The 18,679-nt window shown below is 33.2% G+C and overlaps 1 protein-coding gene across 1 annotated transcript in view; it reads left to right on the plus strand.

Moving 5' to 3' along the window:
* ome (dipeptidyl peptidase 4 omega) overlaps positions 1 to 18,679 on the plus strand; it is a 150,995-nt gene that overhangs the window by 42,372 nt on the left and 89,944 nt on the right. Inside the window, exon 2 of the mRNA XM_089631608.1 lies at positions 8,293 to 8,331. The gene's annotated coding sequence lies outside the window, so the exon portion shown is untranslated. The remainder of the gene's footprint in view (positions 1 to 8,292; positions 8,332 to 18,679) is intronic.

Raw genomic sequence — 18,679 nt, forward strand, 5'->3', positions numbered from 1 at the left:
TCGTTTTTCCAGACTTAAAAATATCAAACTTGGAGAACTAACTACGAAAACGAACTTAAAAAAAGACTGGTATTTAAATTTCCATTTTGTTTCGTTTAAAGTATTTACAGTCCACTTTCAAGTTCGTCCGAAGCTGAAATTCGTAAAAAAGTATGAAAAAAACAGAATAACCAACAAAAAAAAATAAAAACCTTCTGTTAGCACTGTATTATGCAGTAAATCATGTAACATATGTATCATGTAAGAACTCATCAGGGCGTTTAAATTAATAAATAAACCTAACTGTTCAGGTTCTTAACTTCACTCTCCTGACAGAGCAATCCGGCGTGGTGAGTCACCAGATTCCAAGGAAGTATGACTGGAGTAACTCTTCAATAATAACTCCAGCTCTTGAATATTGGTCTTTATTTAACAATAAAAAAGACCCGTAGGGCAGCTCATGTAAGGTGAGCCCAATATTGCTATCTCTCTCCGCGGTTTTATAAACCACATGTAAGTGAAAACCTGGCAGCTCTGCCGTTTTGCCAAAACGACCGCCCAAGACGGATGGTAACAAGAGAAGAAGGATTAAAATCCGGGGCAATACGAAATTGCCCCGGCAATCGCTAACACAAAAATAAATGTTGCCACACCCATAGGGTGACAAGCACCAATATTAATATTTCAGTACCTGAAATCTTAACACTAACCTAACCTTAAACTACCTAAACTAACCTGACCTATAATATGTTTATATCGTTTCTGTGTTGTCTCGGTTTTTTTTTAATTCGATTACCGACATAAGAACGGATTAAACCCGTGCGAATCCGGGTATGAAATCAAGTCTTTCATATTATTATAACTAGACCTGAATTATAATAATAATAATATTGGACAATTTTTGTAGCGCCGTTTTTGTGAGTTATCACCTCAGGGGCGCTCACAAGATGTGATTTGTAACATTTCCAAATGAACAGTGAACAAACTGAACACTGGCTTTGTAGGTAGGTACTTGTCAATTGTCATTCAATACATTATGAAAATTCCGAACTCGTTCCGCTGGACCGATCTGAACGTTGCTCTGTGACAGGTGACACGTGACAGGTAGCCTCTATTGTGACAAAGAAGGTTATTCACTCGTGATTATCATAAATATAAGAGTGTGTTATCCGGTAATCAATATTTAAAATTGAGTATAATAAATTGCAATTTTAAATTGATAGATGAAAAAATTAGGTTTGTATTAAAATTTAATAATAGTTATTCGGCACAATAGCTCATGATGGAATTTCCGTTAATCGAAAATATTTGCGTTAAAATAGAAATTCTAAAGAAAAAAAAAGTTTCAATTCCATGACAGTAGAGCTCCCGTTCGAGAGTTTTTGCTGCTTCTGGGCAACGATATTCTGATAATTTTTTAAAATTAAACACACATGTGGGAATATAGAGTGGATAGTTTCACTGGCTCTAGACGGCTGGGAGCATTTGGGACTCTTGTGTGGTATTTATATAAAAATAGATGAATAGATTATTTACCTCAGAGATGTGTTAAAAAAATATTACTAAAAGTACGAAAGCCAGTTTATGCAAGTTTCCAAAAATTGAACTCCTATTTGACTGTTCTAAACGTATGAAACGAAGAAAACACGTAAATAAAATTTTAGAATTTGTTTTTTTAGTATGCAGAATTGCGATAAAAATACTTTAATTTTATTATTTTTAATACCGATATTTTGGGAAAACCATGTGGATTATTTTTAATTCGCGCATCTCAATTTAAATGTTTGGAATCCAATTTGCCATGGAGCTTGTTAACGATTAGCAATGACTGAATAAAAAATGATGATTACCGATGACTATTTATCCTTGTAATTTATGACACGTCAAAGTTGATAATTTAATTGATAATAAACAATGGGCAATTTACTATGTACCGCCATAAGCCCATAATTTACACCGTTAAATCGTCACGTAATTCGTTTATCTTTATTCGCCGGTATTACGTCTGCATATTTCCATTACTATGTTTGACAATAAAATCATTAACATTAAAATTTTATGTTGTTTTATGGACCTTTGTATCTGAAAAGGTTTATGTTTTGCTTACATACGTACGTCAATTCACCCGAAGTGTATTTAGAAATGCGATTCGTGGTCTGTTTCTTCATGTAATTTACTCGTTTGATTTCTAAATATTATAATAACAAATATATATTATTATTAATTTAGTAGTTCTGTGAACAGTTACTTACCTGTCCTTTACTCTCCACAACTTATTATTGTCATTGCATTTATAAAAGAGTTTTATTTATAAGAGAATTTTACATGAATGTAAGCTATGCTATTCACATTTTTTCCTATGCAATACTGATTCTGATGAGGCGGGGATTAACCCCATGGAAACCCCCGTTATTTCCGCCCTTGCTTGTACATCGGAACACACTGATGTGATCTATGTAACTTAAAATTAATAAATATATATAAATTTTACCTAAATATGATTTAAGATTTTCACAGCCAAAAGTATTTTTGTTATTTGTTTTTGGGGTGTTATGCCGTGTTGCGCTAACAACGTTACAGTGTCCATCGTCAGGGCATATGTGTAATTGACTACAGAAGGAGTTAGCGCAACACGGCATAACACCCCAAAAACAAATAACAAAAAAACAATTTTACCTACCTAGTTTAGTACTATGTACCCAGGGCCGTCCCTATGCAGGCGCATTGGAGCAGTTCGCTCCGGGCGCCAAATTGCCAAGGCGCTGATAGTATCTAATATCAACTAAGAGTCGTAACATCTCGCCCTTGAGATTATTTTTCACCTGATACTTAATACAGTGGGGTAGTGATAAACTTGCTCTCTTCGACACGCTTGAAATCCATAAACTATTTTTTTTTTCGTTAATCAAAATTTTATTTACATATTTGTATGTATGTACAAATTGAGATGCGTGAATTAAAATTGTGTATACACTTGGTTTCTTCCAAAAAAGTTATATTAAATAATTAAGTTAATGTATTTTGATTTAATTTTTGTGTTATTCGACCGTGTTGCGGCATGGCCATTAATCACTATAATATTTATGGCCATGAACATTTTAAATGATTACCTTTATTTTATTTTATTTATTTATTAAATAATGCCCTGATGGGCTTTTAGATTATACATATTTTACAGCATAATACAGTGCTAACAGAAGGTTTTTATTTTAAAAAATAATTATTTTAAAATAAAAACAACAAAATAAATAACCAAAAACACATTTTTTTTACATAACACAAGTTACATATAATTTTCCATTTAGATGTTCATAATAAAATGAAAAGAGAAAATGCGTTTTGCAATTTTTGCAATTTATGCATTTTTTTAGTTTTAGAGGGTAAATAAAATACGTTAATAATTGGACTTTCACTTTAGGAAAGTTGCATAAAATTAATTTCGTACTCTTTTTTATAACTCCACACTGTAGGCCCTTGGGAAAATAATTTCCTTCATGGTTCTTTTGGGTACACGGTTTTAATAAAAAAGTTTTAACTGCATAGTCAAAGGTGGTTGTCTTATAAAGATTTAAATAGTGTAATCGACGGTAACAATGTTCAGAATGCATTATTTTAATGAGGTTTCATTGGAGACTCCAAAATGAGATTTACTGTTTAGTAAACATATTTTTTGGATTTTTCTCCTTAGTCAAATAACAGGGAGAATTAACGCCGTAGGCACAATTTTTTTTCATTATGTCAGATGTCATAAGTCATGTCAGATGAAACTTTGATGTTCAAAGGCACGAAATTGTAAATATTATTTGTTTGTATGTATTCATTGTTACGTTACTGGGAAAACAGTTGTTAAATTATCTTAGTTGTTAAATAACACAGGATGTGAAAGAATACCACTCATAAACATTATAAACGTTTATATTAATAATCAATTTAAACAATTTTAGAAATTATGTAGAAATCTTACTGGTATAAAATATAGCTAATTTATTAAGAATCTCTTAAAATTATTCGTAATCCAGTTACAAACGGGACTGCAGGCCCTAAACAAATGATAGGTCTCCTGTAAAGATTTTAGTAAAAAGGAATGTATTATCACGATGTCGGAATACGTGTTTATAAAAATCGTCATATTTTTTCGTCATTATATATTATCAGGGCAAACGCAGGTTCATGAACACGAATTTCGATGTATTAGGAATTTATTAAAAGTTTAACAGGAAACTGCTTGCAATTCCGTTTTAAACAGGATTGTAACACGTCAGCAAAACTCATTTTTCTCCGTGCATGAATATTTTTTGATAAAGTAATTTTAGTACCACGGATTAGCTCTGAAATAAATTTTTACTTTAAAAAACTTTTGTTCATCATGGATAGATGTGGTTCTTTTGGTATAGAGATCCAACTTTTAATAACCCATCTCCATTAATTTTCTACAGAATTAGATTTCAGCCAAAAGCTGGGGAAAGTTTCGTGTTTGGATTGCAAAGGTGGGGCGAAGGGAGACCACAGAAGTCTTTACCACGAGCTTCAGCTCGTTTTAAATTAGTTTTGAAGTGGATCCAGAGAGTCCTTAATCCCTTTTCATCAAACCCTAGACACTTAATGAGATATACGATGCTCCCTGTGGAACTAACGTCATTACTTCTAAGTGCTTTCTAGATAATCGATTTTCCCTATATCAAATCTACCGGTCAATATCACTTAGGCTGGGCCGAATGCTAACTTATGCCTAATGTCATTTCCCTTTGGAAAACCTAAGTAAACATCCGTCCTTCCGCTCTGTTTTAAATCCATTTTCTTAAGATGTCTCAAAGATTTTCTAAAGAAAGTTACTACAATTACCACTAAGTAATACGTTTTTGGTTTGAAGATTTAAGCGTTTCTAAACATTTTAGATGCTTTAATTAATTACTGTGTATATAAATCATCTTGGTCTTTAATATGATCAAGTACTTTTTTGATAAGTCTTTTTATAAGCCCAGAAAAAATAAAGTATCAGGAATATAAAAACTGTGCTAAAATTCAATATCTCCTAGTCACGAATCCCCTTTCAACTATCGTTTTATTGTATGTATAATGCGGAAAATTAAGTTTTATGGGACAGAAACAGCCTTTTCAGTGATTTTGTGCTTCATTGTGTACTGAAGCACAAAATCACTGAAAAGGCTGTTTCTGTCCCATGAAAATTAAGTTTTATGGGACAGAAACAGCTTTTTCAGTGATTTTGTGCTTCATTGTGTACTAGCGGAAGTCTCCGGCGTTTTAGAAATAAGACACATATTTTGGAGTACACAAAATTTCATCAAGATGTACCAAAATTCTGTTTTAACGGGATGGAAAGGAGGAGTGGGGAGGGGGAGGGGGGTGATCTCCTAGTAAATACAGGGTTTTACAATAAGAGGTGTTATTTTGAATAGCACGCTATATCGGTAGGTGTTACTTTTGAAGCTGTCATTTTTTGATATTTGACAAGTAGAAACTACGCCATTAATAAAAATGGAACGATACACGCTTCAACAACGCGTTGAAATTATTAAAATTCACTTGAGTGAATCAAATGCATATCATTTTGAGTGATGAGGCCCATTTCCACCTCGGTGGCTTCGTCAACAAGCAAAATTGATGCATCTAGGGCTCGGAAAACCCAAGAGTTATTGTTGAAAAGCCTCTCTATCTTCAACGTGTGACTGTTTGGTGCGGTTTATGATCCGGCGGAGTCATTGGACCTTACTTTTTCGAAAATGTGGATGGAGCAACAGTTACGGTAAATGGATCGCTATCGAGAGATGATTAATGATTTTTTATGGCCGGAATTGGATGGTATTGATCTGGACAACGTTTAATTTCAACAAGACGGTGCTACGTGCCACACAAGCAACGAAACCATTGATCTTTTACGATTGAATATCAAAATAACACCTCTTATTGGAAAACCCTGTAGTATCGTTACTTTGTTTTGAAGGTAAAGTCAGTAAAATCTCATCAACGTTGGAATAAAAGTGTAAAGTTGTTTTATAAAAATCATTTCTTTATGTAAATGGAAAATTGTATGGATTTTACGGATGATCTTTTTCCTTATCCGTGGAATATTCTACCATAAAAAATACACCGATTGAATGACAAAATAATGGCAGTAAGAAGGTCAGAGCGATTCTAAAATAAGAATGCACGTTCTGGAGATAAACAAAATTCCGAATGCTGTTCATGTCGACAAAGATCGAATAGAATGTAAATTTGGCAACTTAAGTTATTCCGGTAAATAGAATTCAGGAATGTGTTTTCAAATGTTACAAAATGTCTTTATAAAATCCCGTTAAACTTTTTTATTTGATTTACTAGATTCTTGTATTCCATGAAGTGGTGAATCATTTAAATTTACTGAATTTAAAGTTAATGTTCATTATACAAATAGACCGGCGTCATATGCGCTTCACAATTTTTACCTCATATGGGTGTTTAAAATGTTAGCTGGCCATTATAGACTTGGAGGCGTTGTGTTTTCTCGATAGGGAAATATTTGTTATTTAAAAACCCTAATAAAATTGCATGTTTTGTGGGAATTCCTCCGCATTCGCCTGTGGGAATATGGGAAATCGCAGAAAGTGAAAAAAATCCAGTGAAAACTTTTGAAAGATCCCATTTGCCCTAGGCACTCGGAGAGTATGCCCCCCCCTAGGTTATTAATAATAATTAAAAATTGTAAGGGAAATAATTACCAACATATATGTTCACGTTTAAATGTTTACTTACCTACAAATCTATCAGGTCAAAAGATCCCGATAAACGTAAAAAAACTACAATATTTTTAGAAACGTCGTTAAGATTAAACGCGACACTCGTTATAATCTACATGTTCAAATAAATGGCGTTAGTTAATTAATTTTTTAAGACAAAATATTTGTTTTGCGCCCGTACGTACGCAATGTGAACGTGAATTAATAGTTTTGTTCGTTTAAAAACCAAGTGCTTTCGAGAAAGGCATACAAATACAATGATTTAAACCAATCCAATTGTGAAATAACACAAATTTATTAAATAAAATTTGAACCCGCAACCTTTGTGTTGCTAATCGACATCCTTTCCCTTCGACCACGGAGGCTATCTGGGACCTTAGGGCCAAAAGGTCTCATGTAGGTACATTAGACACATCAATTTTGTTTCAAATTGGTAACACTTCTAAAGATTATGACACGTATTCATCCATTTCATTGTTAGGAAAATAATTTCCTAACAATGAAACAGAAAATCTGATGGCTGAATCAGCAGAAACTTTTGAATTGCAAGCTTTGGCGTAATTAAATTTGCACAGCTTTTTTTATCCGTAAAGTTACATATTTGAAGCATAACTGAAACATTAAACTGTCAAAATATTGATTGAATTTCATTTTATTTAAAAAGTTGTAAATAAATGTTAATATTATTCTCAATGGAAAGTTTTACAGAAAACCATGAAAAAAATAAGGGCGCATCTGGGACTTGAACCCAAGATCTTTGTTTTGCCGGGACTTTTACCAACTACGCTTATCCATTCTTATTTCCTTCGGTCATATTTAACTGCATCATACATCGAATAAGAACTAGGTACCAACTTTATCTTCATTTTCTTAACGAGTGTTCTATTGGCTGCTATCGTTATGTATGTATGATTGCAAGATTCAATTCGAACTAAATGAAACCTAGACATAATCTACTTAAGTTTTATTTGAATATGCGACATCTATTGACTTTTCTGCTAGTCTAGGATGAATATTTATTTTTTGAAATAACTTAATGAGTAATAAAACTCAAATTGTAATATTTAATTATTGAAAATAATGTTAGTGATTCTCCCAAAATTTGAAACGGTAAATTCTGAAAAAAATACGGACACATTTGAGACAAAAAGATAATTAAATATTACTGTGTCATTGCAAATACGCACATATGTAATTAACAGGTTATTTATAAGTAATTTAGTTGCCAAAGGTAAAACAAAATGTTATTACGTGTTATAATGTTATTACGCATATACTTTACTTTTAAAAGGGTCAAGTTGTTATCTGTGAAAAATCTCGGAATCGACGTGCCAAAATGAAAATTTTCTCTCTATAAAAAATTACTCATTTCGTAGGTAGGTAATTTATGATTTGTCAGGATTTGAAAAGGTTATTTATATAACTTGCATAATTTTCAAACCAGATCACTTTTTGATAATTCCTACTTAGAATTTAAAAAAGAAAAATTATGATATATTGTATTGTGTTTGCCTTCTCTATTCTATGTAAAAAAATCATTGATAGAAAAAAACTTATCATTCTTATTTCTCTGTTACAGATTCTGGAAAAAAATCTGAACGCCTCTGCCTTCTTGTGGGTAAGTTTGGTGTTATTTTATTTTTATATTAGGTCTTCAGCTGTCAAACATATAGTTTCGTTAATCATAACGCTACCACAATAAGATTAATGACCCCAAATCATCAACATATTTAAAATATATTCAAGTCGCATAAAATAATAATTAAGATGAAAAATTCTATTCTCTGCCTATTTTTTATTTTTCCCCTGATGTAAATTGTTGTTACTTGTGCTAGTTTAATTGAAACGAAATAATATTTCGATTTGGGCGTGTTTAGAAGGTGACCGGTTAATTCATCAAAATAAAAATTCAAATCGCCTTTTAAAAAGTGATGAAACAAAAACTAGGTTACGGGTTTTAGATTTGAATGACAGTTTTTTCTTCGCTTTTATTGACTTTATATCATTTTTTAAAGGTTTGTTGAGTTTTCACGGAACTGTTTAAATTTTGAATATTGCTAGTGATCTACATGATAGTGGAAGCATACACGGAGAAAAATGAGTATTGCTGGTTAATTTAAATCCAGTTGAAAACAGAATAGCAGGCCGTGTCCTAATAAAATGTTGATACTTTCCGAATATATCGGAGCACGTTCTCATGCATCTGCTTTCGCCCTATTAGTATATATCGACGAAATGCAAAATTATTATGATTTTTATGAACACGTGTTCCGACTTCGCAATAATACATTCCCTTTTTATTAAAAATTTTACATGAAAATCAATTCATTCCTTAAAGGACTGCAGTCTTGTTTTTATACGGATTACGTATAATTTAAATAAGAGTCATATAAAATAATATACTCATATTGAATATTTATTTTAATAAATTATCAATATTTATTAAATTAAAATAATATACTCATATTGAATATTTATTTTAATAAATTATCAATATTTATTAAAATAAATAAATTATCAATATTTATTAAAATAAATAAATTATCAATATTTATTAAAATAAATATTTTGATTAAATTACAGATTGATTCAATTCTATTACAATACACATGAAATACACAAAGCTTTAAATGAAATATTTTACAATAACATATATTTTAGAGTTCTTGCCTAAAATGACTTTTGAAATCTTCAAGGCCAATGTTGAAAATGTCAAGAGACCTAGAGGTATCATTTAGAAGCACTATACCTCTTGTCATGCTATGCTAGGTCATAACGTCCTTTCTTCCGTGTGGAATACAGAGCAAGTCGTGGCGTCAACCTTGACGGTAGTTGTTCGGTACAAACAATTTATAGCATTCCAAGAGGTATGGGCTGTCAATTTAATAGTTCATGATTTTAAAAGCTGTTACTTGAAGGGTCTCATTTCTCCTAGATTGGAGACTTTTGTAGTGCATTTCGGAGAGCAAATCTATGTGATGCATAAATCGTGGGTATTCACCATGCGTTCTCATATAAAGATATCTTAGAATTTTTTTTATTTATTATTATTGACAAAAATAATGAAAAAAATTAAAAAGTAAATGAAATTAAATACCTGGGTGTAATACTCTATTCAAAACTCACTTTCACAACAAATTTTGAATACATGCTAAAGAAGGTATCAAAAAAAGTCAATTTTCTTAGAAGATTAAGAAATAAACTAAATGGATACACTACAGAGCTCATTTATAAAACTATGGTTGCTCCACATTACCTTTTTAACTTACCTTTTTAAGCTGTCATACCCTTAAATTAAATATACCATTCCTGAGAGAAAGTCTAGTTATATCCAATTTTCTGATTATGTCCTAAATCCTGTATCTAAATTTCGCTAATAAACAATTAGATAATTTTCATTAAGTGTTAATCTCAAGTGACTTACCAGGTAAGTATTTTACTGTGCTATTATCTTGTTTATATTAGTTTATATTCAAATGTTAAATAAACTGACGCAATGTAGGCATGCTGTGTCTGTTCTAGAGGTATTTCAATGGAGCCTGCTCCAAGGAGCTAGCAGCATTGATTCCCGATGCACCGTTGCACGTACGCGAAACTCGACGGACCCGAACTGAACACCCGTTCACGGTTGACGTTGGCTTCATGAGAACGGGCCGTTTTTACGACTCGTTTTTGTGTAAGTCGGCTCGTATGTGGAACGAGCTACCGGCATCTGTTTTTCCTCCCTCCTATAATCCGAGCCTCTTCAATGCCCGCATGAACAAATCCCTTCCTACAGCCCCTACCTTATTCCGCCTCACAACGCCGCCCAACCGGGTGGTGACATAGTTCCCCTGTCTGTACACTGCACAGGCAGGGACACTCTTGTGAGGTGCCACATAAAAAAAAACTAATTCAATAAATAATAATGAAAAAATGGCTGTAGCACATTGTCTGTAGCTGGCTCTACACTCGCGTGCGAAGTCGCGCTGTGAATTCACGCCGTGAATATACGCCGCGATCCGCGCGTGAACTATGTCCATCCACACTCGCAAAGCTTCAGTCTTGTTCGCCGCAAACCCTTTGTCGCGGGCCATAAAACCGAGTAAATCAAATGCAAATCATCTTGAGTGATGAGGCTCATTTCCACCTCGGTGGCTTCGTCAACAAGCAAAATTGTCGCATCTGGGGCTCGGAAAACCCAAGAGTTATTGTTGAAAAGCTTCTCTATCCTCAACGTGTGGCTGTTTGGTGCGGTTTATGGTCCGGCGGAGTCTTTGGACCTTACTTTTTGAAAATGAGACTGGAGCAACACTTACGGTGAATGAATTGCGCTATCAAGAGATGATTAGTGATTTTTTATGGCCGGAATTGGATGGTATTGATCTGGACAACGTTTACTTTCAACAAGGCGGCGCTACGTGCCACACAAGCAACGAAACCATTGGTATTTTACGATTGAATATCAAAATAACACCTCTTATTGGAAAACCCTGTAGTTTCCTATGTCATACTTCAGGCATAGATGAATTCATTACCCAGCGCAACGGATAAGTTAGACCTAACACTACAGATTTTTAGTTCGTATTACTTTTAAAAAAATATTTTTTTTACTTCTGCTATCATGTAGAATCAAGTTCCTAAGTTAGCTAGTGCACGTGTGAACTTGACTCGAAGTTAAAAGTTTAGAACAAAACGCTGTGGAGGTTACCTCTAACAGCAAAACAAATATACCCACCTTTAATGATAAGCATCCACATTTTTCTCCTTTCACATCTTCCGAATCATCGACCTCAGTAGAAGATTTAATGATGATTTCTCCGCCAATACAAAATGCAAGTGCCTATATTTTCATCATCACTCAAAGGTTACAGATCCATCGTTACTATGTGAAAGGCGTTTTTTTCTCACGTTCTAAGACCATCATCAGATAATCACCGCCTTTGAACTTTGGCTTAACTACATTCACCTAACATTTACGTGTGGAATTTGTGAATATTGAAAAATATATTTTACGAGCGACTCACTTCAAAAGGAACCCAACTCATTATTAATTATACCTACAGCGATTAATTATGTATTTTATATTCTGTTTACAATTAATGATTATTTATTATGCTCTAAATCAGGATATCCATTGAGTCGATTTTAGTATGTATGAACAATGGATCATCAAAGAATACCTTTAGTGCGTCACAATATTATTACTATAACGCTGCATATAAGTGAGCCGTGCCACAAATTACGGGAAAGGAACAAGGCAACCGCAAGCTGCGTTTCGCGCAATTTGCGGTTGCTTTGTTCCTTTCTATAAGTCATAGTTCAACTCGGCAGTTCGGCTCGTGTGTTTGTGCGCACCCTTACATTGTACATAACGCTAACTCAAAGAAATAGTGGGATATCTTAAAAATATTTTCCCTAGATAACATTAGGTCAACTGCAAAACCTTAGTGTTGCTCCAAGTAATCGGAAACTTCAATATTGAGATTTTATTTATTAATTTAAAAGCCCTGATGGGCTTTTTTTACTTGATTTACTGCATAATACAGTGCTAACAGAAGGTTTTTATTTTAACAACAACGAAAAATAACAATATATAAATCAAGTATGTTTTTACATGTATACAGTCCTGTTGTCGTATTGTTGAAAACAAAATAAAACTAAAAAGTAGAATGCCATGTACTCGTAGGAAGGTATGGAGACAAGATTTAAAAAAAAGACAAGTAATGATAAAAGTTAATAACCAGCAAATAGGTCAGAAATAAGTTGCCTTTTGAAACCCACAAAACTATTAACACCAACCATATCAATAAGTTAACAGCATTTGTTTGCAAGGTGATGAATTCTTGGAATTGGTGAATAGAGTAGTTAGTATTGAGGTTATTGTTACATTTAAAAGTGTCTGCTTCAAGTTAACTGGTAGGTATATTCATACAAATGAATGGCAATAATTCAGGGCTGTCAATTAGAGATTTACAAATTTAGAATAAAAATAATGTATTAGTTAAAGTTATTATCTGATAGTTTTAGAAGTCCGGTGTTGGTAGGTAAGTTATTATTATTATTTATGAATTCGATGGAAATATTCATTTTAAAATTGAGAGTTTTATACTTAACTTAGTTACTAGGTACTGTTATTCAGGCATATTACTATAGCCTTCTTGTAACTATATTCCGTTTAGTTGAACAAATTTAATTTTCAATGAAATACAGACATAATTTTTTACGTGATATCCCAGTGATCCCAACTTGTTTTTCCAGAGATATTTCACTGTTGCTTTGGGGTAGCGATAAATAAATCTGTCGTTTGAAAAAGTTGTTTGATATTTCGTGCTCATATTTCGAGTCTTGTGTGCGTTAATTAAGGCGAAGCTTAATGCCAAATCACTATATTGATTAATCTTTATAACGAATACCAATTCGTACACATGTACACCAGTACATTATGAATACCAAAAAATATGCTTTAGATAAATTGAAAGTTTTCCTATCGCTTCGCTTGAGTAGAATACAAATAAAAAAAATAGATTACTCAATAAAAAAATATAAATGTTAACTACTAAAAAAAATATTTTTTAAATAGAAATGCATGAAAGCATAATGGAAACAACTTAAAAAAATAAAGTATTATAGCTAAAATTATCTGTAACAGTTTCACTTGATTAACTTTTTTGATATCTTATAAAATTATTTATAAAATAAATAAAAAAACAGTTTTTTGTTTGAAATCGAACGTTTCTAGACTCCGTTTGTCAAGCGATTTTAATGCCTATTACCTACAATATAAGGTATACCAAGAATATACACATTTTTGGCTTGTAAATCATATTTTACAATTTATCGGCTACTCATATCTACAAATCAGTGAAAAGAAAACATTTTTCCTTCACCTTACTTGATTCAGATTTTGCTACATAAGTAGGTACTCGGTGAACTAACCCCCTCCAGCAAATGCGGTTCTGTAATGTATTTATTATCACAATTTAAATTAAGTTACTTTTTATTAGGAAAATTAACAGTTTAAAATGTGAAAGCTTAAATGTGTTGAAATAGAATATTAGACATATTAAAAACATTTTCGTATTTTTCCTGTTAAAAATATAATCATGGAATAAAGAATAACATTTGCCTTCCATACAAATTTGAATGGAATTAAATGTTCCAATTAGCCCAATAGCCTAGCTCTCCGTCTCACTTGCACTTACACTCGCCTAACGTTGTAGTTCTTCATCCCATTTAAATATCGTAACACCAGTTTTATACTGGAAATTCAGGCAAATATTTTGATTATGAAAAACCTCCACAAGCATTTCACAAGGCATTGTGTATTCTCTTTCTTACTTTTTTAATATAAACAAATGTTCCATTTAGCACTCTAGCCAAGCGCTCTGTCTCATTTACATTCGCCTCACATCATAGATTTCCATCCCATTTGAATTTTGTAAACAAAAATTTATGTTGGAAATTTAAGCCTCGATGCAAATCTTTGACTAACGAAACACGCCCCAAAGGCACCTCTTCTGTTGTTCTTTATTCTACGAATAAAATATTATAGGTGGATGCTTTAGAATTCTCCAAACAATAACGTAAAATTTTGAAAATTAAACTTTAATCCAAAGCAAAAGTTCTAGAGTTCGCTGAACTGAAGTTAAAGACAGAACCACAAGAGAAATTATTTTTTTTTAATAGATGACTTTGGAATTAATCTAGAGATTCCTTCTGGCCAAAACTAAATAATGCATTTTGTCATGTAATGCAGTATAACGATGTTACATTATTATCAACATTTAAGTTTCTCTTCTGATTATCAACTTGTGAGTTTATCTTCTAGTTTTCAACTGTTATATTTACATTCTTGTTCTACTTCTTCTTCTTACTTCTATGTTCTTGTTCTTGTTCTAATCTCATTATAATGCATGGTAATAAAGGAGATTGAGGACTGCGTAATTCTCCTCGCTGAAGCGTTAGGAAACCAAACTTTCGAGATTTTGCGGTTGTTCCGCTTAAAAGTAATAACTTGATATTATAAAACCTCTTATCTAAAATCTTGCAGCAAAAGTTAATTGCCGGTACTCAATCCTTACAACACACGTTTTAAATGTTAGTTTATTTATGCATGCAGTACTTTGTAGTAGCGATGTGTAGGTTCAGCCGGATTGAGTCCTTGAGCCCGAGTCCTTTGCGGGAAGCGGGTCCTACTCCCACTCCTTTTCGTAATCAACCACTCCCAGAGAACTCGGTCTGGGACTCGGACCCGAATGCCTCCAATCAACGACTCCCAGAGAACCCGGACCCGAGAATGCCTCTAAGGACTTGGACTCGGACCCGAATGCCTCGTTTTTTATGTAAAATCTCAATGATTTATCGCAATTCTTTGATGTTTTATATTTTTATTTTAGCCCCTAATATTTGTAGGCGCTAGGTACCTACTGTAAGTAAAAATTATTGTTTTATTTTAAAGTTTTATTTTAATTATCGTTCACTATTTTTATTTTTTGTGTTATTAAAAATACAAATTTCAGTGGTGTCTGTCTGTGTATCCGTAACTCTGGTTCAATGAACTCTAGAATATGGATTTGCTTTGATTTTAAAAATTGGAACTGATTGTCAACTGGTATTGGAAAGATTCAGACAAGCGATAAATTAGGTACCAAGATTATTTTATTCAATAATTGTTTATTTAAAATGGCTATCTTTTGTTAAAATTTTTTAGCTATGTCGTAATAGTGTTCATTCGAAAGGCAAATTTCTGGCAAATGTTTATTTTTAATGATCCTGAGACATATATATGTATATATTTGTGAAACCAAAAGGAAAAATATACAAATCAAGTATATAATATACACAAATCCTACAATAATATATTGAACAAAGTGTGTATGTATTGTAAAAGTAAAAAAAAAATGGACTGGAATAAATAGATATTAAAACATGTTGTTAATTGTTAAAATTTTAATAGTTCAATGCTGTACCTAACTACTTCCTGACTTTGTTTTTAAAACATCTCGCCTTTACTGAGTTTCATTTGATAGAGGCTTCGACCAAGTACCTTTATCTATATCGATGGACAGAGATTATGAAAACGACAAATTCTCAACGACAACCGAAATTTATGTTACTACATTTGATTTATTACTGCTTACGCGTGTGCTAAAATTATCATCTGGAACTTGGAACCTAATACTACATCCGTTACGGCCTCGCATTAGCCGTAGCCCAATCAGCTGGAACACGACAAGACACGAATGGATTTCGTTGAACTTCGCCAAAATGTAAACTGCACAACTCGCGACTCGGGTGCGATGGGTGACGGGATTGACTCCGTGTTCTCGTGTGGGTCCGAGTTCTTGTGCGGGTCCTTGTCCTGCTACGGGTCCGAGTTCTTTCGCGGGTTCTATCCGAGTCCGAGTGCCGAGTCCTTGGCCGGACCCGTGCGTCCCAGTAGTCGCCCAGTACCCAGTCTGCACCCAAGAACTCGGACCCGGGACCCACTCCAAGAACTCGAGTTCTTTTAAAAGGAAGCAGTCCTCGGATGCCTCCGGAAAAATGCAGAACTCACCCACCTCTACTTTGTAGTACTGTTACAACTATTATAAGTTTTAAATCTAACAACTATGAGGTCATTATTCTGTGTGCTGAAACACTAGATATCAGGGTCATAAACATGTATCCAACAAGCAACTACAAATACAACATTTGGGCAAAAAAGCCTCCTATACTATGCAACTAAACTCTAGAAAGAAATTCCAATCTCTTTCAAAAATCACAACCATATTTTAACATTTATATCTCAAATGAAAAGTTGGATACAAAACAAGGAGAGATCTGAAATAGTAAAATACTGACACAAAATTCAGACTCAACTAAAGAACCCCAGTATATTTATAATTAATTCAGCAAAAACACTACACAATATATACACATTATTGATACTACTCAATTCTGATAATGTGTAAATGAAATCCTCAGGACGGGAGATCTCAGTGAGGACATCATTTGTTACAAGGAAGATAATAATATATTTATTATTATTGTTATATTATTAAATAGAGGAGTAATCCCATTTGGCCCATCAGACTTCAAAATAATAATTACAGACAAAAATAAAGCATCTAATGGTAAAATCGAACATACATATTACTCCAAAAGCCGTAGCAGAAATGATTTGACAGTCCCAGTCCCAGTGCTACCGGAAGGTACAAAAAAACACTCCTATCTTGGTCCAAAATTTTACTACTTAATTAACTTGTGGTAATTAATTATCATCCCTCGGCAAAAATTACAAATGGATTATTGACCTGGGAAGAAAGGAGTCTGAGAAACTGCTCAAAAACATAAGTTAATTTAATTTTCTTTTTTAAAATTTTCAATTTATCCATCTCAAATTTCTAGGAAAAGTCATTTACTTTGTAAGCCGTCGAACTTTCAGGTATCCATTTGGGAAGTAAAAACAAGTTTCTTTTGAAATCACAAGTATCACTCAGGTAAGTAAGTATTTCACGTGTCGAAATTAAACGCAAGAAATCGATTATCACCGTAATAATACAGACATTGTCATTAATGTTAAACTATTTTTTGCAATGACGTTAGTTGGAAAGCGACGGTGCCACGTACCCACACGCGCCAGTCGCACGCCGTCGGTACTAATCTAATGAGACATTCGAGCATAAATAAATCACTCACCATTCGAGGGAAAAGAGTACTCAGAGGAAGAATAAGGTAAGTAAGTACCTGGCTATTTAGATCTGATCGTTTTGATTTCGGGACCTCTGGGTACAGGGTCAAGGATATACCCTCATAACAATATTTTTATCAATTATCAACACAAAAATTGTTTTCTGATGACTGCTTGACTGAGGCGTCGTCCTGTTTCTATTTTTTTGGGACCAGCGTCGGGATCTCTCGGTCACTGCACAGCGATGGCTTTGACATTATGAAGGAAGACACTGTGTTTTTATTCGTTCGTCAGTTTTTATTTTTGTCGCCTGCACGTATAAGTTTTCGAAGAGTGTTGGTATTACTAGATATCAGTGACTTCGTCTAGTTTACTTTCTTATCAATTATGACCACGCAAGAGTATTAAATTATTATAAGCAGTAATCAGTCGCCTGTAATATCAATACAAATTGAAAATATCTTCCGAGTAAAAATAAATGCTGCCGACGGAAATTGAACCCGCGCCTTCTGATTTCCGGTCAGGTGCTCTGAAACCACTGAGCTATGTATATATATAATAATTTAATATGTACAAGTAACTCAATCAACAATTACTGCTTATTATATTGTTTCCACCTGTAAACAACCAACTTTATTTTTGTAGGAAAGGCTTTGTTAGTGCTAAATTTCCCACTAGATGGCGTCGAGACATATTATATCTGCATTTGTTGGTGAAATATTTCGACTTGTCAAATATTATGATAATCTAATGTTTATAAGACAAGGTTTTTATACATTGACAAAATAATTATTTATTTATTTAGCTTATAACAATTTACTATCCCTTGTGATATGCATAAAAACCTTGTCTTATGAACATTAGTTTATCATTAAAAAAATAACGCAATAACGCACAATAATTAAACATTACATTTTCGAAAACTACCTTCGTATGGCTGCCAATAAAACGCATGTTTAATTCAAAGTTTCAGTAGCTACAACCTAACGTTATCACGTGATCTGATCTTTGTAAAAAGAAACCCAACACTTTTGAATCATCATTTTCATTATCAAAATCATTTCCACGTTTTCAGTATTTATCTGAAACACAGCCGCTTCTTGCAGAATTCACAAAGGAGGCTAGCGTTGGTAAATAAGTTAGCCCATTCGTTATCATGTTTATTTTGGACTACGCATGGGTACTCCGAGTTACGACCACCTCACGATAAAAAACATTGGCTGATACGACTGTCGTATTACATACATTTATGACAGAAAACATATCAAATGACCTTGATTTCATCATATACCGATCGAGATGCCACAAATAA

This window comes from Hesperophylax consimilis, chromosome 5 (genome assembly GCF_061612785.1).
Source record: "Hesperophylax consimilis isolate HC1 chromosome 5, BYU_Hcon_1.0, whole genome shotgun sequence".
NCBI lineage: Eukaryota > Metazoa > Arthropoda > Insecta > Trichoptera > Limnephilidae > Hesperophylax > Hesperophylax consimilis.